The sequence below is a fragment of the Ambystoma mexicanum genome, chromosome 6p (genome assembly GCF_040938575.1).
Source record: "Ambystoma mexicanum isolate Mex_15411 chromosome 6p, UKY_AmexF1_1, whole genome shotgun sequence".
In the NCBI taxonomy this organism is placed as follows: domain Eukaryota; kingdom Metazoa; phylum Chordata; class Amphibia; order Caudata; family Ambystomatidae; genus Ambystoma; species Ambystoma mexicanum.
The window spans coordinates 737,218,571-737,244,696 of record NC_090935.1 but is presented as its reverse complement, the minus strand read 5'-3'; positions in this window follow the sequence as shown (position 1 = coordinate 737,244,696).

Genomic DNA, 26,126 nt, shown 5'->3' with positions numbered 1-26,126 from the left:
TTTTATCTCTGGTAACGGGTTGAGATGGAGGCTGTTTACTAGAATTGTAATTAATCTGTGTACTGTGTTTCATTTTCTCATCATCTATCACCCCCCCTTCCTTTAATATTTCCGTTTTTGAAAAATCTTTCTTTGGTGTTGTGTCAGACTTCGCTGTACATTATAAAAACCTATGTGTAATGGGGGATTTCAACCTTTGGGCTGATGCTTTTTGGGCTGATGAAGTCACTAACCTTGTTGTGACCTTTCTTTTAGATGCTATGGATAGCCTTGCAACAACTGGTGGTAGGTCCCACCAATGAGAAGGGACACCTATTGATCTTTTATTTGCAACTGCACATATTTTGCTTGTTTTCCCCTGTCATACCTTGACTTGGTCGGACCACCAGGTGGTACCTTTTGAATGTATCTCTGATGGGCACCCTCACCTAGCTAACAAATACAAAAGTCTTTCAGAGAAACTGGTGGTCAGTTTAGCCAGTTACACTGCCCCCTACCCTGATCACCTCAACTTCTGAGGAACTTTGGGATTGCCCTGCGCCAGAACCCTAGTCTATCTCATGACTTGTAACAGCCTGCAACCTAGTGGCTGATCAGTTAGCTCCCTTTAAATGGCCAAAAAATCTGCGGTGTCCTTATGCTGCTTGCTTTTCTACCAAGCTACGTTCATTTCATCGAATAGTGTGCCAGCAAGCTGTGGGTTGTTTATGATCCATGTTTAAAAGACGAGTTTCAGAAGCAACTTGACTCGTACAATAAAGCCCTTAAAGTGGCTAAACTTGCTCACGTTACTGCTACGATTTAGTCTGTGGTTAATGTCCCCAAGAAGCTTTTTCCAACTGTAAGAACTTTATAATCCTGACTCAGTCTATATGGTCGCTGGGTCACAGATACTGTGTGGCAATCTGTCCCTTCTTTTCACTGAGAAAATTGGTGAAATTAGGGCTGGTATTTGTCGTAGATGAGGCCTTCAATCTGCTGGTGCCGATCAAGCACCTCAGATGCCCTCGGCTCACTGCGCCTTTGCTTCCTTTCAGCCTTTCAACCGTTCTGACATCATCCGGATTGTCATTCTTCTCAGATCTACATCTCCACTTGATGACATTCCCCTATATCTGTTTTATTCTAGCATTATAAGTCTGAGTGACCCGATAAAGGAGGCGATTAACACTACACTGGCCTTTGGCCACATTCTGGCAATCCGTTAAAAGAGCACTGGTGATCCCGTTGCTGAAAAAGCCATCTTTAGATGCAGCATTTTCTCTAACTACCGGCCAGTTTCTTTGCTCCCTTTCTTCATGAAAGTTCTGGAAGCAGTCATTACTCCTCAATTGCGATCTCTCTGGAGGACCATTATATTCTGGACCCCCGGTCAAATGGGCTTTCACCCACTAATGGGGACTGAGTCTATCCTTGTGCCGGTGCTCGATGATTTAACAATGAGCAGAGATCAGGGCGGTACAGCAGGTCTTATTTCATTGGACCTGTCAGCCGCTTTTGACACCATCGATCATGCCTTTCTTTTATTAAGGTTACAGAACTTTGGTATTTCTGGCCTGGTCCTGGAATGGTTCCACACATTTTGATCTCCCGCTTGCAACTGGTGTCTCTCGCTTCCTTTAGGTCCTCAACTAAAATGGTTACATGTGGGCTCTGCCCTCTCCCCCCTACCTTTTAATATTTGCATACCCACCCACTGACAGTTCTTATCCATTTGTTCGGGTTTAATTTTTATTCCTACGTGAATGATACCCAAATTCTGTTCAGGCTGGACTTGGATCAAGCAGGGACTGCTGCCCATCTGGGATCCTGGCTGGCAGACATCTGTCCTATGGCAGCATCAGAGGGCTGGACCTCTGACTTCTGGCCATAAACATTAGGCTCCCATCCTGTCCCAGTTGAGGTGGTTAAGAACCTTGGCATGAAAATGTCAGCCTCATTGAAGAAAGCAATTTAATAAAATCCTCTGTTTCATTCCTGAGGATCTCCATGCTGAAGTAGTGGTAGCCTGTCTAAATGGTAGCTTGGAATACTGTAAAATGACTTTTCTCTTGCAACCAGCGTATTTACAGCATCGTTTGCAGGTTCTTCAAAATGCACCTGTCTGCCTGGTTAACGGTATTCCTTTCGGGCATCATGTTTCCACCGATCAGCTGAAGATCCATTGGCTGCCCGTGCCAGCCCAAATACATTTCAACGCCCTATCTATTATACATAGGGCTCTGAATGGACAGGGTTGTTTAGCCCTGCAGGATAAAATTCAACTTTACAGTCCCGGCCGTACACTCCGCTCCACAGGTGCGTGACTTCTTAAAATACCTGCCTATGGTCAGGAGAGGATAGGCAGCCAGGCTTTTTCTATTTCAGGCCCTAAATTGTGGAATGCATTACCATTAGGGATCCGCCACCTGCAAGACTTGTTTGCTTCAACTCTGTGTTCTTTCTTCCCATGCTTCTAGACAGATCCATGCCGCCTTTGATGAAAGTATGTTTTATGAATGCGTTGATTGATTGATTGATGGTATACGGGAGGAGCAGTATTGCCAGAAATGATTTTTACCGCTCCCAAAATGTAGGGTTTTTTTTGGAGTCTGTTGGAGGTATAAGGACTTTTAAAATGTTAGCTAAAGCTTACCACATTGTGCTCGGAAAGTTTAGTAGTAATTGGAAACTACCTTTAGTACAACATTCGGTAATGTTCAGTATTGGCCCATTCCTATGAGCTAGGCAATATTTTATGGATTCAGTGTTTCCATAACTTATTATCCAATTTATGATTGTATATCTGAAATGTTTTTTGATCTCTTCCACTATTCAACTCTTTACTGTAGCATCAGGATCATTTACTAGAGGTTTCAGATGATTTACGCAAGAGCCAGGTTGCTTTTAAGTATAGAGAATAGAGATAGTGAGATTTGGAGGCAGATATGGAATAGTGGATATTTCTTCATGTGGTCTGTAAGTGCCCTAAGAAGGTGGCCACTATATTAAATTGTCAGTTTCCTGCGTCTGACCCATTGTTGTTTGTGGTTTAAAATTTTCGTAGGAAGTTTATTAAAAATCACTTACAATACGCTTCGGCTATCACTTGCTCTTTTATTGGGGTGAGTAAATTTAAGGGGATTTGTTAGCGGTCGCTGAGGTATTTACAACTGGGCCAGTCTTGGGCCACTCAGATGTCTTTAGACCCTGTATTGTACAGACCGAATCTTCTGCATGATTTGTAGCTCGGAAACTAAGAGGGTCTCCATTTTTGGGGGATTTTGCTTTTAGTTTCAGACTCTGGTGATGTCTTGGAAAACCATATATGCTAGATGGCATCATCATTTCCACAAATGTTTGATCCTCCAAATGTGAAATCTTCTATTAAAGAGGCCCTATGTGTTGTACCACAGGGAACACTTGATGTTCTGACCTACAGAACTAAATGTAGCATTTGGCTGTAAATATGAAGTGGGTACAGTGAAAAAAAGGTGTTTTGTTTCCGCCACGTGAATATGACTTTCCCATAATGCCACCCATCCTTCGAAAAATTGTCTTTCGTGTAAGGTTTATCATTAAGAAAAACTCTTCCTTCACTAAATAAAAAGCCCCTTTTGAAACACCAATGGTGAGTTGAGGGATGCTGCAGTTTCCCCATAAAGGTAAAAAGAAAACACAAGGTAACATCACAAAACCCTGCAAAAAACTTAGCAAAGCAATAATAGATTACCTAAATTAACAAACATTGGCAAAGGCAATAGGTCTGCCTTGTTTAAAGTCGCATGCTGTGTGTTATGTAATGCACAATTGAGTTTATTGTCAGAAAGTGAATGGATGTGAATGGATGGGTTCTTTCTTTGGGTTGATTTGGTGTTGGTGTTTGTGGGTGTATGATTTGTATGTGTGTTAAGAGTTAATCTATGCCTATAAGCATGGAGTGCTGTTGTCAGGTGTCATCCTGGCAGGGGAAAGATGCTCTCAGTTTAAAGAGGATACTTGGGTGAGAATCGATCTTATTAATGCAAAGATGCACATTTCTACTGTACCATCATGGGCAGATTGATGGGGAACCAACTCAACACCAGCAGAAAGACAGAACACACAATAACTGACCTTATAGTCTCCCTATCCAGTCCTTCCTGTGGGCCTCTATTTTTCCCACTATATCTCTCTCAAATGTGATGTATGTCTAATTCAATAAACATAAACTGAAGTAACTCCTGAGACTTGCAGGCTGCTTTGTCATTTCTGGGGCGTTGGAAATTCTGCATTTGAGTATGGAGTCGGATTTCTCAAACGCTGAAGAGAAAAGAGATCCTGTGCAGTCACTCTTCACTTACATGGAAACTTGATTGCATAGACATCTTCTTTCCATCTAATACAGGTAGTCATACTGACCTATCAGATCAGCTGAGAACTGTCATGGCATTCTGCTAATGACTTCCAAATGGTGGGGGGGGGCATGGAATGGTGAAGCAAGATTCAGCTGGTGTGGGTGGCAGCCTTGTTGGAACGCGTTCACTGTCATAAACTACCAGTTATACTGGTTGTGGCCATATTGGTATGGGCACATTACCGTAAGCAAACATTTGAATTGGGGGTGGCCATCCATGTGTGGGTCTGTTGCTGTACACGAGGCAATCATCTCTGGTGGCCATATGGATAGGGATCCTTGGCTGAATGTCAGTCTGGATACAGAATTCTGGAACAATTGCAACATATCTCTATGGGAAGTTGGTAGACATACTGTATTTTTCATTGGACCTCCTGAGCAGAAAATGGTTATGTGCTACGACTCCCTTCACCACCTGCTGGCAGGATTGATTGATTAGGCTGTTTAGCTTGGAACCGTGTGACCACATGGAATGAGAACACATCTCTGTCCTGCTTCCACATTCTGTCAATAAGCCCATCCACATCCCAATGTCCATAATATTGAAGAGAGGATGGCACCACATGGGAATCAATGGTTTTACAAAGGTAGCGGGCGCCCCTCTCTCGCAAGAACAGACATGATAACCTGTTCAGTGGTTATTAACCACTTGAGAGTTCGCAGCCACTGCTTTTACTCACTGTGCCTTTCACAGATGGGAAATATCCATTTGCATATCAGTCTTTGTCCTGCCCAGGGGCAGTCCAGCACCGAAATACAATGGCAATTCGAATCTGAACGAGAGTACCACCAGCAACCCCATACACGTGTTTCACCCTTGTTGGGGATCATCAGTGAGGTGAAGCTGATGCCTCTCTAAGCACAGTGAGAGGGAGACCACGTCTGGTTGCCCCCAGGAGACCTAGGGTTACCAATCCCAGGTTCCTTAAAAAAAAGTTTTACAAAGGTAGCGGGCGCCCCTCTCTCGCAAGAACAGACATGATAACCTGTTCAGTGGTTATTAACCACTTGAGAGTTCGCAGCCACTGCTTTTACTCACTGTGCCTTTCACAGATGGGAAATATCCATTTGCATATCAGTCTTTGTCCTGCCCAGGGGCAGTCCAGCACCGAAATACAATGGCAATTCGAATCTGAACGAGAGTACCACCAGCAACCCCATACACGTGTTTCACCCTTGTTGGGGATCATCAGTGAGGTGAAGCTGATGCCTCTCTAAGCACAGTGAGAGGGAGACCACGTCTGGTTGCCCCCAGGAGACCTAGGGTTACCAATCCCAGGTTCCTTAAAAAATAGTTTTACAAAGGTAGCGGGCGCCCCTCTCTCGCAAGAACAGACATGATAACCTGTTCAGTGGTTATTAACCACTTGAGAGTTCGCAGCCACTGCTTTTACTCACTGTGCCTTTCACAGATGGGAAATATCCATTTGCATATCAGTCTTTGTCCTGCCCAGGGGCAGTCCAGCACCGAAATACAATGGCAATTCGAATCTGAACGAGAGTACCACCAGCAACCCCATACACGTGTTTCACCCTTGTTGGGGATCATCATTTGCCATCTGTGAAAGGTACAGTGAGCAAAAAGCAGATGGCTGCGAACTCTCAATGTGGTTAACAACCACTGAACAGGTTATCATGCCTTGTTCTTCCGAGAGAGGGGCGCCTGCTACCTTTGTTGAATTTGTTGAAGGAACTTGGGGTTGGTCACCCTAGGTTACCTGGGGCAACCAGACGTGGACTCCCTGCTCACTGTGCTTAGAGAGGCTCAGCTTCACCTCACTGATGATGCCCAACAAGGCTGAAACACGTGTATGGGGTTGCTGGTGGTACTCTTGTTCAGAGAGGAATTGCCATGGCATTTCGGTGCTGGACTGCCCATGTGGGCAGGACAAAGACTGATATGCAAATGGATATTTCCCATCTGTGAAAGGTACAGTGAGCAAAAAGCAGATGGCTGCGAACTCTCAATGTGGTTAACAACCACTGAACAGGTTATCATGCCTTGTTCTTCCGAGAGAGGGGCGCCTGCTACCTTTGTTGAATTTGTTGAAGGAACTTGGGGTTGGTCACCCTAGGTTACCTGGGGGCAACCAGACGTGGACTCCCTGCTCACTGTGCTTAGAGAGGCTCAGCTTCACCTCACTGATGATGCCCAACAAGGCTGAAACACGTGTATGGGGTTGCTGGTGGTACTCTTGTTCAGAGAGGAATTGCCATAGCATTTCGGTGCTGGACTGCCCATGTGGGCAGGACAAAGACTGATATGCAAATGGAAATTTCCCATCTGTGAAAGGTACAGTGAGCAAAAAGCAGATGGCTGCGAACTCTCAATGTGGTTAACAACCACTGAACAGGTTATCATGCCTTGTTCTTCCGAGAGAGGGGCGCCTGCTACCTTTGTTGAATTTGTTGAAGGAACTTGGGGTTGGTCACCCTAGGTTACCTGGGGGCAACCAGACGTGGACTCCCTGCTCACTGTGCTTAGAGAGGCTCAGCTTCACCTCACTGATGATGCCCAACAAGGCTGAAACACGTGTATGGGGTTGCTGGTGGTACTCTTGTTCAGAGAGGAATTGCCATAGCATTTCGGTGCTGGACTGCCCATGTGGGCAGGACAAAGACTGATATGCAAATGGATATTTCCCATCTGTGAAAGGTACAGTGAGCAAAAAGCAGATGGCTGCGAACTCTCAATGTGGTTAACAACCACTGAACAGGTTATCATGCCTTGTTCTTCCGAGAGAGGGGCGCCTGCTACCTTTGTTGAATTTGTTGAAGGAACTTGGGGTTGGTCACCCTAGGTTACCGGGGGGCAACCAGACGTGGACTCCCTGCTCACTGTGCTTAGAGAGGCTTAGCTTCACCTCACTGATGATGCCCAACAAGGCTGAAACACGTGTATGGGGTTGCTGGTGGTACTCTTGTTCAGAGAGGAATTGCCATAGCATTTCGGTGCTGGACTGCCCATGTGGGCAGGACAAAGACTGATATGCAAATGGATATTTCCCATCTGTGAAAGGTACAGTGAGCAAAAAGCAGATGGCTGCGAACTCTCAATGTGGTTAACAATCACTGAACAGGTTATCATGCCTTGTTCTTCCGAGAGAGGGGCGCCTGCTACCTTTGTTGAATTTGTTGAAGGAACTTGGGGTTGGTCACCCTAGGTTACCTGGGGGCAACCAGACGTGGACTCCCTGCTCACTGTGCTTAGAGAGGCTCAGTTTCACCTCACTGATGATGCCCAACAAGGCTGAAACACGTGTATGGGGTTGCTGGTGGTACTCTTGTTCAGAGAGGAATTGCCATAGCATTTCGGTGCTGGACTGCCCATGTGGGCAGGACAAAGACTGATATGCAAATGGATATTTCCCATCTGTGAAAGGTACAGTGAGCAAAAAGCAGATGGCTGCGAACTCTCAATGTGGTTAACAACCACTGAACAGGTTATCATGCCTTGTTCTTCCGAGAGAGGGGCGCCTGCTACCTTTGTTGAATTTGTTGAAGGAACTTGGGGTTGGTCACCCTAGGTTACCTGGGGGCAACCAGACGTGGACTCCCTGCTCACTGTGCTTAGAGAGGCTCAGCTTCACCTCACTGATGATGCCCAACAAGGCTGAAACACGTGTATGGGGTTGCTGGTGGTACTCTTGTTCAGAGAGGAATTGCCATAGCATTTCGGTGCTGGACTGCCCATGTGGGCAGGACAAAGACTGATATGCAAATGGATATTTCCCATCTGTGAAAGGTACAGTGAGCAAAAAGCAGATGGCTGCGAACTCTCAATGTGGTTAACAACCACTGAACAGGTTATCATGCCTTGTTCTTCCGAGAGAGGGGCGCCTGCTACCTTTGTTGAATTTGTTGAAGGAACTTGGGGTTGGTCACCCTAGGTTACCTGGGGGCAACCAGACGTGGACTCCCTGCTCACTGTGCTTAGAGAGGCTCAGCTTCACCTCACTGATGATGCCCAACAAGGCAGAAACACGTGTATGGGGTTGCTGGTGGTACTCTTGTTCAGAGAGGAATTGCCATAGCATTTCGGTGCTGGACTGCCCATGTGGGCAGGACAAAGACTGATATGCAAATGGATATTTCCCATCTGTGAAAGGTACAGTGAGCAAAAAGCAGATGGCTGCGAACTCTCAATGTGGTTAACAACCACTGAACAGGTTATCATGCCTTGTTCTTCCGAGAGAGGGGCGCCTGCTACCTTTGTTGAATTTGTTGAAGGAACTTGGGGTTGGTCACCCTAGGTTACCTGGGGGCAACCAGACGTGGACTCCCTGCTCACTGTGCTTAGAGAGGCTCAGCTTCACCTCACTGATGATGCCCAACAAGGCTGAAACACGTGTATGGGGTTGCTGGTGGTACTCTTGTTCAGAGAGGAATTGCCATAGCATTTCGGTGCTGGACTGCCCATGTGGGCAGGACAAAGACTGATATGCAAATGGAAATTTCCCATCTGTGAAAGGTACAGTGAGAAAAAAGCAGATGGCTGCGAACTCTCAATGTGGTTAACAACCACTGAACAGGTTATCATGCCTTGTTCTTCCGAGAGAGGGGCGCCTGCTACCTTTGTTGAATTTGTTGAAGGAACTTGGGGTTGGTCACCCTAGGTTACCTGGGGGCAACCAGACGTGGACTCCCTGCTCACTGTGCTTAGAGAGGCTCAGCTTCACCTCACTGATGATGCCCAACAAGGCTGAAACACGTGTATGGGGTTGCTGGTGGTACTCTTGTTCAGAGAGGAATTGCCATAGCATTTCGGTGCTGGACTGCCCATGTGGGCAGGACAAAGACTGATATGCAAATGGATATTTCCCATCTGTGAAAGGTACAGTGAGCAAAAAGCAGATGGCTGCGAACTCTCAATGTGGTTAACAACCACTGAACAGGTTATCATGCCTTGTTCTTCCGAGAGAGGGGCGCCTGCTACCTTTGTTGAATTTGTTGAAGGAACTTGGGGTTGGTCACCCCAGGTTACCGGGGGGCAACCAGACGTGGACTCCCTGCTCACTGTGCTTAGAGAGGCTTAGCTTCACCTCACTGATGATGCCCAACAAGGCTGAAACACGTGTATGGGGTTGCTGGTGGTACTCTTGTTCAGAGAGGAATTGCCATAGCATTTCGGTGCTGGACTGCCCATGTGGGCAGGACAAAGACTGATATGCAAATGGATATTTCCCATCTGTGAAAGGTACAGTGAGCAAAAAGCAGATGGCTGCGAACTCTCAATGTGGTTAACAACCACTGAACAGGTTATCATGCCTTGTTCTTCCGAGAGAGGGGCGCCTGCTACCTTTGTTGAATTTGTTGAAGGAACTTGGGGTTGGTCACCCTAGGTTACCTGGGGGCAACCAGACGTGGACTCCCTGCTCACTGTGCTTAGAGAGGCTCAGTTTCACCTCACTGATGATGCCCAACAAGGCTGAAACACGTGTATGGGGTTGCTGGTGGTACTCTTGTTCAGAGAGGAATTGCCATAGCATTTCGGTGCTGGACTGCCCATGTGGGCAGGACAAAGACTGATATGCAAATGGATATTTCCCATCTGTGAAAGGTACAGTGAGCAAAAAGCAGATGGCTGCGAACTCTCAATGTGGTTAACAACCACTGAACAGGTTATCATGCCTTGTTCTTCCGAGAGAGGGGCGCCTGCTACCTTTGTTGAATTTGTTGAAGGAACTTGGGGTTGGTCACCCTAGGTTACCTGGGGGCAACCAGACGTGGACTCCCTGCTCACTGTGCTTAGAGAGGCTCAGCTTCACCTCACTGATGATGCCCAACAAGGCTGAAACACGTGTATGGGGTTGCTGGTGGTACTCTTGTTCAGAGAGGAATTGCCATAGCATTTCGGTGCTGGACTGCCCATGTGGGCAGGACAAAGACTGATATGCAAATGGATATTTCCCATCTGTGAAAGGTACAGTGAGCAAAAAGCAGATGGCTGCGAACTCTCAATGTGGTTAACAACCACTGAACAGGTTATCATGCCTTGTTCTTCCGAGAGAGGGGCGCCTGCTACCTTTGTTGAATTTGTTGAAGGAACTTGGGGTTGGTCACCCTAGGTTACCTGGGGGCAACCAGACGTGGACTCCCTGCTCACTGTGCTTAGAGAGGCTCAGCTTCACCTCACTGATGATGCCCAACAAGGCTGAAACACGTGTATGGGGTTGCTGGTGGTACTCTTGTTCAGAGAGGAATTGCCATAGCATTTCGGTGCTGGACTGCCCATGTGGGCAGGACAAAGACTGATATGCAAATGGATATTTCCCATCTGTGAAAGGTACAGTGAGCAAAAAGCAGATGGCTGCGAACTCTCAATGTGGTTAACAACCACTGAACAGGTTATCATGCCTTGTTCTTCCGAGAGAGGGGCGCCTGCTACCTTTGTTGAATTTGTTGAAGGAACTTGGGGTTGGTCACCCTAGGTTACCTGGGGGCAACCAGACGTGGACTCCCTGCTCACTGTGCTTAGAGAGGCTCAGCTTCACCTCACTGATGATGCCCAACAAGGCAGAAACACGTGTATGGGGTTGCTGGTGGTACTCTTGTTCAGAGAGGAATTGCCATAGCATTTCGGTGCTGGACTGCCCATGTGGGCAGGACAAAGACTGATATGCAAATGGATATTTCCCATCTGTGAAAGGTACAGTGAGCAAAAAGCAGATGGCTGCGAACTCTCAATGTGGTTAACAACCACTGAACAGGTTATCATGCCTTGTTCTTCCGAGAGAGGGGCGCCTGCTACCTTTGTTGAATTTGTTGAAGGAACTTGGGGTTGGTCACCCTAGGTTACCTGGGGGCAACCAGACGTGGACTCCCTGCTCACTGTGCTTAGAGAGGCTCAGCTTCACCTCACTGATGATGCCCAACAAGGCTGAAACACGTGTATGGGGTTGCTGGTGGTACTCTTGTTCAGAGAGGAATTGCCATAGCATTTCGGTGCTGGACTGCCCATGTGGGCAGGACAAAGACTGATATGCAAATGGAAATTTCCCATCTGTGAAAGGTACAGTGAGAAAAAAGCAGATGGCTGCGAACTCTCAATGTGGTTAACAACCACTGAACAGGTTATCATGCCTTGTTCTTCCGAGAGAGGGGCGCCTGCTACCTTTGTTGAATTTGTTGAAGGAACTTGGGGTTGGTCACCCTAGGTTACCTGGGGGCAACCAGACGTGGACTCCCTGCTCACTGTGCTTAGAGAGGCTCAGCTTCACCTCACTGATGATGCCCAACAAGGCTGAAACACGTGTATGGGGTTGCTGGTGGTACTCTTGTTCAGAGAGGAATTGCCATAGCATTTCGGTGCTGGACTGCCCATGTGGGCAGGACAAAGACTGATATGCAAATGGATATTTCCCATCTGTGAAAGGTACAGTGAGCAAAAAGCAGATGGCTGCGAACTCTCAATGTGGTTAACAACCACTGAACAGGTTATCATGCCTTGTTCTTCCGAGAGAGGGGCGCCTGCTACCTTTGTTGAATTTGTTGAAGGAACTTGGGGTTGGTCACCCCAGGTTACCGGGGGGCAACCAGACGTGGACTCCCTGCTCACTGTGCTTAGAGAGGCTTAGCTTCACCTCACTGATGATGCCCAACAAGGCTGAAACACGTGTATGGGGTTGCTGGTGGTACTCTTGTTCAGAGAGGAATTGCCATAGCATTTCGGTGCTGGACTGCCCATGTGGGCAGGACAAAGACTGATATGCAAATGGATATTTCCCATCTGTGAAAGGTACAGTGAGCAAAAAGCAGATGGCTGCGAACTCTCAATGTGGTTAACAACCACTGAACAGGTTATCATGCCTTGTTCTTCCGAGAGAGGGGCGCCTGCTACCTTTGTTGAATTTGTTGAAGGAACTTGGGGTTGGTCACCCTAGGTTACCTGGGGGCAACCAGACGTGGACTCCCTGCTCACTGTGCTTAGAGAGGCTCAGTTTCACCTCACTGATGATGCCCAACAAGGCTGAAACACGTGTATGGGGTTGCTGGTGGTACTCTTGTTCAGAGAGGAATTGCCATAGCATTTCGGTGCTGGACTGCCCATGTGGGCAGGACAAAGACTGATATGCAAATGGATATTTCCCATCTGTGAAAGGTACAGTGAGCAAAAAGCAGATGGCTGCGAACTCTCAATGTGGTTAACAACCACTGAACAGGTTATCATGCCTTGTTCTTCCGAGAGAGGGGCGCCTGCTACCTTTGTTGAATTTGTTGAAGGAACTTGGGGTTGGTCACCCTAGGTTACCTGGGGGCAACCAGACGTGGACTCCCTGCTCACTGTGCTTAGAGAGGCTCAGCTTCACCTCACTGATGATGCCCAACAAGGCTGAAACACGTGTATGGGGTTGCTGGTGGTACTCTTGTTCAGAGAGGAATTGCCATAGCATTTCGGTGCTGGACTGCCCATGTGGGCAGGACAAAGACTGATATGCAAATGGATATTTCCCATCTGTGAAAGGTACAGTGAGCAAAAAGCAGATGGCTGCGAACTCTCAATGTGGTTAACAACCACTGAACAGGTTATCATGCCTTGTTCTTCCGAGAGAGGGGCGCCTGCTACCTTTGTTGAATTTGTTGAAGGAACTTGGGGTTGGTCACCCTAGGTTACCTGGGGGCAACCAGACGTGGACTCCCTGCTCACTGTGCTTAGAGAGGCTCAGCTTCACCTCACTGATGATGCCCAACAAGGCTGAAACACGTGTATGGGGTTGCTGGTGGTACTCTTGTTCAGAGAGGAATTGCCATAGCATTTCGGTGCTGGACTGCCCATGTGGGCAGGACAAAGACTGATATGCAAATGGATATTTCCCATCTGTGAAAGGTACAGTGAGCAAAAAGCAGATGGCTGCGAACTCTCAATGTGGTTAACAACCACTGAACAGGTTATCATGCCTTGTTCTTCCGAGAGAGGGGCGCCTGCTACCTTTGTTGAATTTGTTGAAGGAACTTGGGGTTGGTCACCCTAGGTTACCTGGGGGCAACCAGACGTGGACTCCCTGCTCACTGTGCTTAGAGAGGCTCAGCTTCACCTCACTGATGATGCCCAACAAGGCTGAAACACGTGTATGGGGTTGCTGGTGGTACTCTTGTTCAGAGAGGAATTGCCATAGCATTTCGGTGCTGGACTGCCCATGTGGGCAGGACAAAGACTGATATGCAAATGGATATTTCCCATCTGTGAAAGGTACAGTGAGCAAAAAGCAGATGGCTGCGAACTCTCAATGTGGTTAACAACCACTGAACAGGTTATCATGCCTTGTTCTTCCGAGAGAGGGGCGCCTGCTACCTTTGTTGAACATGGGAATCAATGATACGAGTCACTTTATAGTCCTCATGAAGGCCAACATCTGGATGGTTGTGATACTTAATGTGCAAGTTATTTACTCTCAGGTTGATGTCATTTCAATAATGTCTGTGATATCCATTGAGTCCCGATAGCCTGAAAAGTGCCTCACTCATACCGTCCCTGCCACTGGGACTACCATAGTTTCCAGGGCAGAAAATAGTAACTCCCAACAGTTGCGAAAAGGTGTGTCAATGGCCCCAAATGCTCAGGTAGTGCCATCATAACTCTGCTGCAAAAGTCAAAGGACAGACAGTATTTTGTGCAGAGGCTCATTGTGAAGAAACAGTAGTGTCTTTTCTTCAGACATGATCATTTATTTCAGAGCAGAAAAAGAACCTGCTCTTCCTTTTAGAAATAAGATCATTTTCAGCAGGGTCTATGTTTCCCTATGAGTGTTTGCATGAAAGAGCTCCAGGTCCAGGACCGTGCTCTGTGGTGGTGTTGTTTAAGCATGCCCGATATAAATATTGCTGTATGCACTTCATGTAGTACATGCAACACTGCTCACTTGGAAATGCTGTTACAGCTTGCGACCGCAGGCACATAGAGACAGAACTCTTTCCGACTGAAAAGCCTGGCTTAGAAAAGAGCTCCAACACACAGATCTGGCAAAATCGCTATATTTATGAAACCAATGGTGACTTCTGAAAGCTCTGCTTTCAAATACATAAACAAACATGGAGAATAAAAAGACAACGCTGTGCAGCACTCCGAGTGTAATGCCGCAACCTGGTTTGCTGCACATGGAGGCTTTCTCTTCGGAGCAGAAGCAATGGGACGAGTATGGGCGGTGATACAATGGAACGACTAATGGAGATTAATGAAGACTAATGGAGACTAATGGAGACTAATGAAGGCCTTAGGCCATAGGCCATGCACCCAAGACTCTAGCCCCTGGCCACAACCACCGCAGCATAACACACTCATAGAATCAAACATCCATCAAATAGCCACAAATCTACAGTTTGTGTACTGTTTGATTTGTGTAGTTTGTATGTGAAGTTTTGGATACATCATGCAATTAAGATTGTAGAGTTTGGTAAAAAGGACTGCAGTAAAACATATCCATGGAAGTTAACATTTTGGATTGTGGTGTATGGTTAGACGTTTGCTTCCATGGTTGTGTTATGGAGCAGTATTTGCGAGTTCAATTATTATATACTTACTGTTTGACTTTTTGTGATTGGATATATTTTTTTCATGACTTGGGTAACTGGAGCAGATATTCTTTTTCAATTTCTGTGATAAAAGAAAAGATCATGTTAGTGTAGGTAGTTCATAATGAGTTATTGCATTGCGTAATAGACATGTTTGCATTATTTTGACCCTCATCTTTAGTAGTTTACAAACCAGAGTACTGTGCAATTTGCTCAGTTTCTGTGTTTGTTTCTTAAATCATTGGGTCTGTGGGAAAACAAATCCATGCTGGATTAAAAAAAAACTTTTTTGTTATGGTACAATATATTTCTTTCTTTGTTTTCAGTGTTTATTTGTTGTTTCTGGCTAATGTTCTATCTGTTGGCTTGTTGCAGATTTTTTGGGGCAGTTAGATACCTGTTGGTGTATTCTAACTGGTTATAGTTTTTTTTATTTATATTTTCAAGTAACTCATCTATCTGTTGGGTTGTTGCAGATTTTTGGGGCAGTTAGATACCTTTTGGCGTTTTCTTATATTTTAGTGGTATTGATTTATCTGTTTAGTTGTTGCAGAATCTTGGGGCAGTTAGATACCTGTTGGCATATTCTAACTGTTTATAGTTTTCTAATTGAAGTTTTATTAATGTTTATGCACAGATTAGTTATTCAATTTTGGTTTTAAGAATATTAAATATGCGTTTATAAGATTTGCTGGTAATCTCTGCTTTAGAGTAAGGGTACTATCATTACATTAGAACCATACACTATTCTTTTTTATATATGCAGTGTAGTGACCTGCATTGGTTGTGGCTCCTGCTTGGTAGATTATACCTATTGTTGTGAAGGTTTTCTTACCAAGTGATACTTGACCATGTGTGAATCCAGTCAGCTTGCAGTTGTTTTTGGTACCATCTGCATTGTAACGTAAAAGCATGAGTATTACGTATTTACTATGTGTTTGTATTTGTAAGGTGGAGTGATTATCTGAATTGCAGGTAGTACATAATCTGCCATGGTTTGCATTTTGTACAAGTTGCTGAAATGGAATAGATTCACAGTTAGGTATGGATACATACACGAAGCATTCATTAGGGATTTGTTCCTGTGCCACATGGTTGCAGAGAGTGCATGTATGTTTCTGCATGTATGAAATCTGGAAGATTTCATTTATAGATATGTTTTTGTTTTCCAGTACTTGTAGTAAGTACATTAGAAATTCTTGTGGATCTTCTAGTGAGTTTATAGTGAATTTCACCATTCCAGCACAGTAGTCCAATTCTTGTCTTATTCCATGAACACTGTCAGGGTAATTCATAGACACAAAACCCATTTTAGCGCACAGCGTATTCATGGATAATAAGATGCATAATCAGCCGTGGCGCAGCAGCGCCAGTTACATCCCCAACCCCGCCCTGTGCTCCAAAAACATTGCACAAATCCAGTACATGCCGCAAAGGCCAGTGGACCAGCATACAGCCCCCCAACCACGAAATCAGGTGTAAAACTACATGCACACCACCGGAATACATGTACCCTGCTCATGCCAGGCCATTCACGTGTAGAAATCCACACGCACCCCCGGAATACACGTACCCCTTTCGCGCCAGCGAAATCGCATGGAGAAAGTACCCTTGTGGTGTGGGCTGCTTGTGGGGCATGCCCAGGGGTGGATGGCCTGCCTGCGGGCCATGGGCCGGGTGGATGGGCTGCATGCGTGTATTCCGGGGGTGCGCATGGATTTCCACACCCGATTACTTCACAGCGACTACAGTGCGTACTTCTTCTTTTGGCGTGGGTGTTGGCTACGCGTTCTTCTTCTACACGCAAGGCAGACGGTGAGTCGCACGTGCTATTTTGTCCTACTGCTCGTGTTCCTGTTAGTCGCATACCCTTTTTTTTCGGGCATACTAGCCTGCATGTTGATCACGTATGCATTTTTTGTGTTCCTGGCTGCCACAGCGTGCTGCGTGTGTTTTTTTACACAAATGTGGGCTACAGGGGTCACGTATCTCTTTTTCTTGCTTTTTTGGGATGCCTGAGCATTGCGTGACACGTCATTTCTCCTAAGGGGCCACAGAATGGGACATTCATTGTAGCTGTATATACGTGTTTGTTGTTTGTGCGGCATTTTATACTGCGCAGGGACGCTTCCACCTGCCTTCGTGTGGCGAACCTGTTTAGGCCTGTGCATGTCTTTTGGTGTGCGCGTGTTTCCCCTATTCAATTCCATGAATATGTGTAGTTCGCGTGCGTGTGGGCATTCCGTGGATTTCCCAGCAGTCCTTCCCCAGTTACGCCCTCATGTTCACGTGTTGTTCCCCATTCTGCGAGTTCCGCCCCACGTTCTGCCCCATTTTGGTGTGTGTGCTACACGTTGTGTGCTTTCGCTATGCGCGTCGCAAAAGGCGTTCGGGATTTTGCAGTGACATGTGCGCCACGTGCGGATTTGGCGCACATCCCGGGGAAAACACCCGCAGAGCCTCCCATGAATCATGCGCTTGCTTTCTCATGCTTGTGCCAGCTTTAACCACGGATTTCGGCGCACATTTGTTCCATGAATCGACCCCTGTATGTGTTGTCAGGATTGTTGGTTGCATTTCTATGAAGGACTAACATTTGCAAACACAATTCGTGTGTATTGTGTAAGTAAATGTTGTGAATAATTGGTGGCAACTGGAATAGAATATTTATTGCTACATTTGCGTAGCAATTTACACCACTTATATTTGAAAATTTGAATGGACCTGATAGTTCTGTGTCCAAGTCATTTCTTCGGAGTGTGTGTTGCTTCTTTGAAGAAGTACCTGAGTTACTTTGAGTGGTAAATTCTTCTTTGGTTGTAGTAATTGATGAAGTATTATCTTTTTTTACTCTCTTTGGAGGATTTGTAGTGAGATCCTGTTGCATTTCTGTTTGAAGTAGTTTTCTTTTATAACGTTTTGCTTTTTGTGGAACAGGATAGTTTTTTAGATGGGGTGTATAGTGAACGTAGTCTATTGTATTCTAAAATGCAAGGAATATCACCATTTACTTTATTTCCATCAAAGTTGATCAGAAATAGACCGCGAAGTGTATGTAAGTGTGATAGTGCTACGTAGCTCATGCCTTCTTTAAAGACTGTGTTACCAATATCTATCTAGGGTAAGACCTTGTGAATGGTGACTGCGCATGCTAGAGTTAGAGAAAATTGTTCTCTGCGTACATACATCTCTTTGAAAAGAAGGAATTGGGTTGTTGAGCGTCCTATCCTTTTAACTTCTGAGGGTTTGCCAAAGAAAATATTGACAAACTGAATGTTATTGTCACGTGGGTAGTTTTGAAAGCCAACAACTGTACCAAGTGCCCCATTAACTAGTCCTTGCTCCACATCAAGGTTACGTTTAAGCATTACTCTACAGTTTAAAGATCATTTTAATATTTTCTCCAAACCAGCTCTGTTGGAGATAGAGTTTTCTAAGGTATTTAGTCTTGATGTGGCTTGTTGACACATGGGTAGTGTCATACCATGTGCGTCCAGTTTGTCTGTGGAGCAAATTTCAATTATTGGTTGCATTTCTTTTTTCAACATTGTTTCATTGAATTTTGAACAGCTTGCAAAAGTCAGACAATTGACATTTTTTGTGTGCTAATTTTTCCATGGCATCAGTAGCACATGAGTTATGGCCATACAGTGTATGGATGTGCCAGGTTTGTAATATTGATTTTGCTTCTTGTGATAGTACACCAACTCTAATACTTTTTAAAATGTTGGCGTATGTGAGGACTGCAGACTGGCGAATGTTTTCTGTTAATACTCTGTATTGGAAATGTTGCCATAGGTTGACATTTCCTATGCTGCCAACAGTTTCACGGCAGAGTTTGTGCCCTAAGGTTTTAAAAATAGGTCAGCTTTCACTGGTGGCAATTGAAGAAGATCCCTGAAAACAATAATGTGTTTTCTTTCAAAGAGCTCTTCGTAGTTTGTTTTGAGTACTTCTTGTAATCTGAGGTGATTCAAAGCCAACATTAGGTTGGAGACCATGCTCACTTCATCTATTAGTAGCATTTTCATTTGTTTCAAAACTCTGCGTAGTTCCATTGCAGCTTCTGTAGAAAGTTTGTAATATTCTAATTTGTTTTGATGTTCTACTGGAAGGATTAGTAATCAGTGTAAAGTGACACTGCCTATGTTGTAGGCAGCTAAACGTCTGTTGTAAAGCTATTGCATTTTGTAAGTGGCTTTCACTTCTAAAATGTTTTCTCTGGATATGGTCTATTTCTTCGAGTAGTTCTTTGGCTGTACCATGTAGAAGATACTTATTTAAATTGCTTAATGATAAAGCTGGACTTTTAGCATAGTACAGTTTATGGACTAGATTTCTTATAGTCGAATGATGTGTTGATATCATTTTGATATGATGGAAGGTGCTTTTGCAATTAGGTCCTGAAATGCAGGCTAATGAATGTCCTTGTAGTCCTGTGTATTTGTGCACTGGACAGGTATCCATATTTTGTAGTAGTTTCATTTTGAATTTGTCTTTGTCTTTCAGATACTGATTGAGGAACTAGCATAAAGATTTGAAAGATTTTTTGGCAATGTTACACATTGACGTGCACGGCCATTTGTACACTGGATGTTTTGGTTCAGTCGGATGGAGAGGTGTTACTGTGTTTTCTGGGGATATTTTTGTAAGCAGCATTTCTTGTTCCATTATGGTATTATTACGTTTTTCATACCCTCGTCCACTGCTATGTATTGCAATTGTGTTTGTTTGCTTTTGTTTGTATGCTTCTTCATTGAAATATGGTTCTGTGCTCGTGGTGTGAGTCCATTCACCTCCACAGCTATTTAAGAAGTTATTTTTGTTGACATTCCATTTATTGAGAAGTCTTTTTTGTAGTTTAGTAGTTAGTATTGTTAGTGGTTTCATTCTGTTTAACACTAAAATAAATAACTTCCTTTTGAGAAGCATTGCACTGTCTATGAGAGCTTCAACGATTAATTTTCCAGAGTAGGTTTTAAGGGTTGTGCATGTTCTCTCTCCTGTTTTTATAAGACTCTGGAGGACTCTGTGGCGGAACATTTTTTGTAAAATACTTTTTTATGTATGGTTACTTGCCACTACATCAAGATTTATAGGAGCAGTGTTAGCAGTAGTGGTAGCTTAGTTCTAGTGGATCACTTTCTGTTTTGTTTTACATTTTGAAAGAGGAATGAAAGTTTTTGTACTGGAAGCTTGTTTTGTTTCGCTTAAGGACTCTATTAGATCTTTTGTTTGAACTTTTTGTACAAATTCTGTTAGAGATGGATGCTTATTTTGGACACTTTTATTTTCATTTGCTCTACTTCTGCCAGTATTCTTTAGTACCACGCATGTTTGCTAATAGATTTGTAATGCTTGATTGTAGAGATGGATGCTTATTTTGGACACTTTTACTTTCATTTGCTCTACTTCTGCGTTGCTTTCTACAGACTTGTATTTTGGTAGGCATTCTTTGGGGTCTGTTAAAAAAAAAAGAAGGTATGGTTTGGGCTGTTCTGCAATGTATGTGTGCTGTGTGCATGAGTGTCTGAGTATGATGGTAAGGATGTATGTGGAGGTGTGTGATTGTGCAATGGGCAGCTATAACTAGCTGGGAAGACAATTCTTGTATTTGTGTGTTACTATACTGGGGTTCAGATGACCAAAGTAAGCTAGTGGTGAGGAGAAACACTAATACTAAATCTAATGGTATAGAATTAAAACAGTTCTTTGTTCTGCAATACTAACATTCTATGGGCTGATTTATGGAATTTGTGCACTGAAAAACGGGGATTTGTGTGCTATTCTGCCCGCAAATCTCTGTTTAACAAATGGGGATTTGTGGGCAGAATGGTGCACAAATCCCTGTTTTTCGATGCACAAATTCCATGAATCAACCCCCCAGTGTGTTTGAGTAACAGGTAGAACAATATGGTAGTATTGTATTTACTTTTTTTGTTTGGAATGAGCAGGTTTCTTTTGAGTTGTTGTTTGTACTTCAGATGCTGCTGCTTTTCAGGAGAGTGGTCTTCACTGCAATTGTAAAACAAAGAAGTTAGTAATTTTGTGTGTTTATAGCTCTGTTGTTAATTTAGACGTTGATTTTTATGTTTTTGTAGTAGTATTCTTGTTTGATAATTGAACATAGTGTATGCATGCAGTTTCCTTTGATTATGTACAGCCTTTATATTTTACATACAATCTGTTAGTCCAACATGCTTTGCAAATGAGTATAATACTAAGCGTATGAAACTCACTTGGTTTCTTAAGGCTGAATTATTGGATCTTAGGAGATAGAAGAAATAATCATATACTTATTTTGCTATTTTTATAGGGTAAATGGCAGAAACTGTATAGAAAAGCATGGAATGTATGCATTTGTGAAGGTATGGGTAATAAAGAAGAATGATGTGATGTACAGGCAGTAGTGTTATTTCATCTGGGAGCTTTTTAATGATAGTGTCTATCTGTGTGAGTGTATAAAGATGCATGAACTCATCTTGGCTGCGTGTAATTTTGAAATACACTAGAAAGTGTTTTTCTACAATTATAGTCTTATTTCTCCCATCTTTCAATATGAAATTACACTTTTTTTAGATAGCTGTGTGTGTAAAAAAAGAATTTAGATAGCAGAGAGGTTTGGAAGTGACAGTTGATTATAGCAGATGGGAAAAATGACAGTAAGTTAATTTTATAGGTTATACAGGTTAAGTGGCAGTTACCCTGTTTATATGCATTTATAAGAGTTGTACATGTACTGTGCAGAAAATATGCATACCTGTAGTTTGTATTCATGCATTTGGATATGCATGCAGCTACAAGTAGAAATCTTGGAGATTGTACAGTAGTTTTTGTAGTAGGTGCTTTCCAATGACATGAGAGTTGTACTCAGAGTGATCAATATAACATTTGAAGTGCTGAACTATGATGATTGAGTTAGATGTAGAGGGCTTGGATGTGATTGGTGGATTGTTGTGTGACTGCTTAGCTGTATCCAATGAGGGAATGGCACAGAGAGTGAAGTGGAAAGGGTAGAAGGGCTGTCTAAGAGTTACATGCTCCGCGGACACTATGGCTGTCCGTGGACAGGGCGTGCCACATATGGGATTTTTCAGCAAATCCAGCATGGTAAGGGGACTGTAGGGATTAGCCATTCAGGTGTTGAGGTTGTGGATTTGTGTTGAAAGATGCTGTGTGTAGTGAAGATGGCAGAGGTGGAGAAAGTCAGGGTGTTGGTGGTTGGAGATATGTTTGTGCATGGTTTAGAGCAGTATTCTAAATGCAGGCATGTGGCAAACAATTTTGATGTTAAAGAAGTGGAGGTGGTGTGGAGCACTGTGCCTGATTGCAATGTACAGGGAATTGTACACATTTGTGAAGATATTGGCAGGATGAACAATCTCCATCTGGTAGTTTTGCACTGTGGTGCTTTGCATTCGGGCTATGGCAGTGCCCCTACTTTGTTGGCAGATTTGGAACACTTGGTCCAAGCAGTAATGAACGTCCTTCCAAATGCCAAATTTGTTTTTTCTGGTTTAGTACCTAGGGCAATATGGGACAATAGTTCTGTTTTTTGTCCTCAGCAAAACATTTCTAGGTGTGCAATCAACCGAGGCATGTTTGCTTTCATGCTTAGAGCTGGTATGTTCTTCTGTAATAATGAGAATATTGATTCCAGTAATGATGTTTATTTTAAAGAAGATGGCATTTCTTTATCTTTTATGGGAAATGCCATGCTGTTTTGGAATGTAAGTGTTGCTTTGGTGAAGAAATAACAGGTGTCTGTCAAGCATCTGCAAAAAAACTTTAAAAGACTGCTATTTTCAGAGCCAACCTCAAAGGGGAAATGGGGCACACTATTTAAATTTAAATTCATCACGCTCAGCTTTTCAATATGTCAGCGGACATGGCGGTTGTCCATGGACACCGCATATTACATAAGGGAATTTTGGGGTGGAGAGGCATGCAAAAGAGAAAGAGTAAAGCAAGGGATTGGTCAATATAGTTTACTGGGTGTGTTGTGTTAGGACAGAGTTTGTAAGAAAGTATTTTTCCTGAGAGAAGAACAGATAATGGCTGTGTGTTTTAGAAAAAAGATTATCTGCATTTTGGGAGACTCATGGATACATTGGTTGGAGGTGCATGCAGAACGGTGTGGAGTAGCTGAAGATCTTGGATTCTCTCATGTGGAAGTGCACTGGCATGGAGTGCGTGGAATGAAGTGACTGGGCTTGATACCTCTCTGTGCTACTTTGGTGACACAGCATCATCCAGACATAATTATAATTAATTGTGGAGGGAAGAGTTTAGAACACGTGTCTGGAATTTCTTTGCAGTTTGCAATCAATGAAGGACTTGGGAAGGTCATGGACATGTTTTCAAATTCCCAAGTAATTTTTTCTCGTATTGTGCGGAGAAACATGTGGCTATGTTCTTCTTCATTCGGTCCACAAATGGAGGAAGCGAAACACAATATCAATAAGGCTGTTTGTGCCTTTTTAAGAGATGTTGGTATGTCCATTTTGACAATGAAAATATTATGTTTCGTAGCACATACATTTTTTGCAGAGATGGAGTCCATCTTACTTATGCTGGCAATCAGATTTTTCTGAGAAATGTACAAAATGCACTGTAACCTTTTTTGGAATACAGCCATCCATTTTGCAGTAGGTGTTGACCATTTGAAGTTTTTCAAACACAAAGAAAACACCACCAAAAGGCTCTTTTTCAGAGCCACCACTTCCTCCCATAGAAAAGTGCAGTGGTTTTGATAGGGCAGCACCCCAAAAAAATAAATGTCCGTGAACTGTCCGTGGACTTCTAAAAAAATGGACAGGGCCCTGCACTATTTATTTGTCACTTCTATTTTTAAACTGTGAAAGGCGGCTCTGAAAAGAGCCTTTCTTTTGGTTTTTGTTGTTTTATATATTTTATGGTTTTTTAAACACAACACACAAGGAAGGAGGAAAAAGGAGGGAAAGGAAGGGACACCAACCACTGGGATAAGAAAGGGTAGGTGAAGAGAGGAAGATGTAGGGTGGGCCTTATTCAGGTAGTGGACAGACCTTCTCGTGCTCCTTGACTGCAGTCTCGAAAGCACTCCGAAGATTCTCCCCCCTGCAGAGTACTGCGCCGCAGTACATACACAATATTGTGACTCTCGAAAGGTAAGGGTCAACAGCATCAAGAATGGCCTTTGAGGCAGCTGGAGGGATGCGCTTTCCCACAGGAGTGTCTCTTGTGGTGACAGGAGCGGAAACTGAGGATGTTGTAGAGAAACTCAACCGATTACGTTTATCACAAGGTACAACCTCGCAAATAGCCCCACCGAGGAATGACCTTAGGTGTTGCTTCATTGATGTCGTACCAAAGCTGTACAAACCAGGCCTTCCACGACTCAGCACCATGTGGCACTGATTGCAGGTGACCTTATTCGCACATGCTTTTGGCACTCCACCAAGAGTGGTAATAAACCACCACACCCAAGACTCATGGCGAGTACTGGTAGTAGGGACTTCCACTACCTCATCCTCTTCATCCTCCTCTACATCCTCACATCTGTTCACCTCTGCAGGCCCTTGGGGAGGTGGTGGTGGTAGAGGGGCTGGAGGTGGTGCTGAGGCAGAAGTAGAACCAGCTGGAGCAGCAGCAACCATGGATGTCATCAGGTTAGATGATGGAAAAGCAGCAAGAGCAGCAAGAGCAGCAAAAGCCGAAAAAGCAAGTCAATATGCAGTAGTAGAAAGACAGAATGAGGATGAGCTTTAGGGTGTGGCCTTTTATAGGGGTTCAGGTACGCGCTCCGCGGACAGCTGCGCTGTCAGCGGACAGATCGAACACCTCAAAAAGGCTCAACAAGTTCCAAAAAGTATGTAGAACGCCAGGGACATTGTCTGGGACATGTGCAATGGTGAACTTTTACTGTAAAATACTTTGGATTGTCCAAAAAAGTACTTTTAGAATGTTTGGGAACCCGGACAGTGTCCGCAAATCAGGACACACGCTCAGCGTGGGTGCAGTCACATGATGTTGCGGACACGTTTGCGAAATGGGACGGCTGTCCGCAGGAAACCAAATGTGCAGGAACGGTTGTGCGCATGCTTGCGGGTGTTCCACGAACAGTATTCGGGTTCTCAAACTAATTAAAAGTGTGACACACGTGCGATGGACAGTTACGGACAGGCACGATGTTCGTAGGAGCTATGGGTGTGGTGCGCATGCGCATAGATGTTCTACGGACAGTATGGACACTACCATTATAATTACGAACAGTACGAACAGGTATTGTGTTCTTAGGGCACCTCCATTTTGGTTAATTGCGGAGATTCTGGACACCACGTGTGTTCTAAGAACAGTTCCATTTTGCTTGCAGACAGTATGGACAGGTATGGTGTCCTTAGGACACCTCCATTTTGGTTAATTGTGGCTTTGGCCAGCATGCAGGTAAAAGTACAACGGCCACTGTAAGAATACATGTCCTTTCTGGCTGCATCAATGTAAACCAGCACCACCACAACACAAGGGCACTCATCATATTGGCTATGTCTGTAATGCTGGTAAAAATGCCACACCATATTAAAGAACACATGTCCATACTGGCCGCACCAATGCATGCCACAATCCCCATGTAAGAACATTCATCATGTTGGCTTTGCTGATAATGCTAGTAAAATGCAATGCCAACCCAATAAACCATTTGCATGTTTGCTGTGTTCATATAGGCCAGTATCCTGGTGCAAGAGAATAATGTTGTGCCACCTTAACAAAACATGTCTATGCTGGCTGTGCTTATAATGCCAGTAAAAATGCGATGGCAGTCCATAAAAACATGTCCATGTACCCACAGCCCCACACTGGCTACTCTGACCATGGTACAGCACTTCCTCTGCTAGCCCTTCACTCTCTCCTATGATCTTGCTTGCCAGCCCCCTTTCTCCCCTGCATTCACATGCATTCATTTACACCCCATCAATTCACATGTATTAATTTCCACTTGCATTAACCAACATCCTTCCTATTTCATTCATGTTTATTCATTCTCACTTATTCACTCACATTCACCAGCCAGCTCCTCATCAGCATACTACATACACTCTCACACACACAACAATACATTTACAGACAAGACACACATTCACACGTGCATTCATGCTTACATATGTACATATATACATACACAACCAGACAGCCACTTAAACACCCCATACACACACTCTCTCTCACACGCACACACTCACACACACACACTTCACTGAATTCC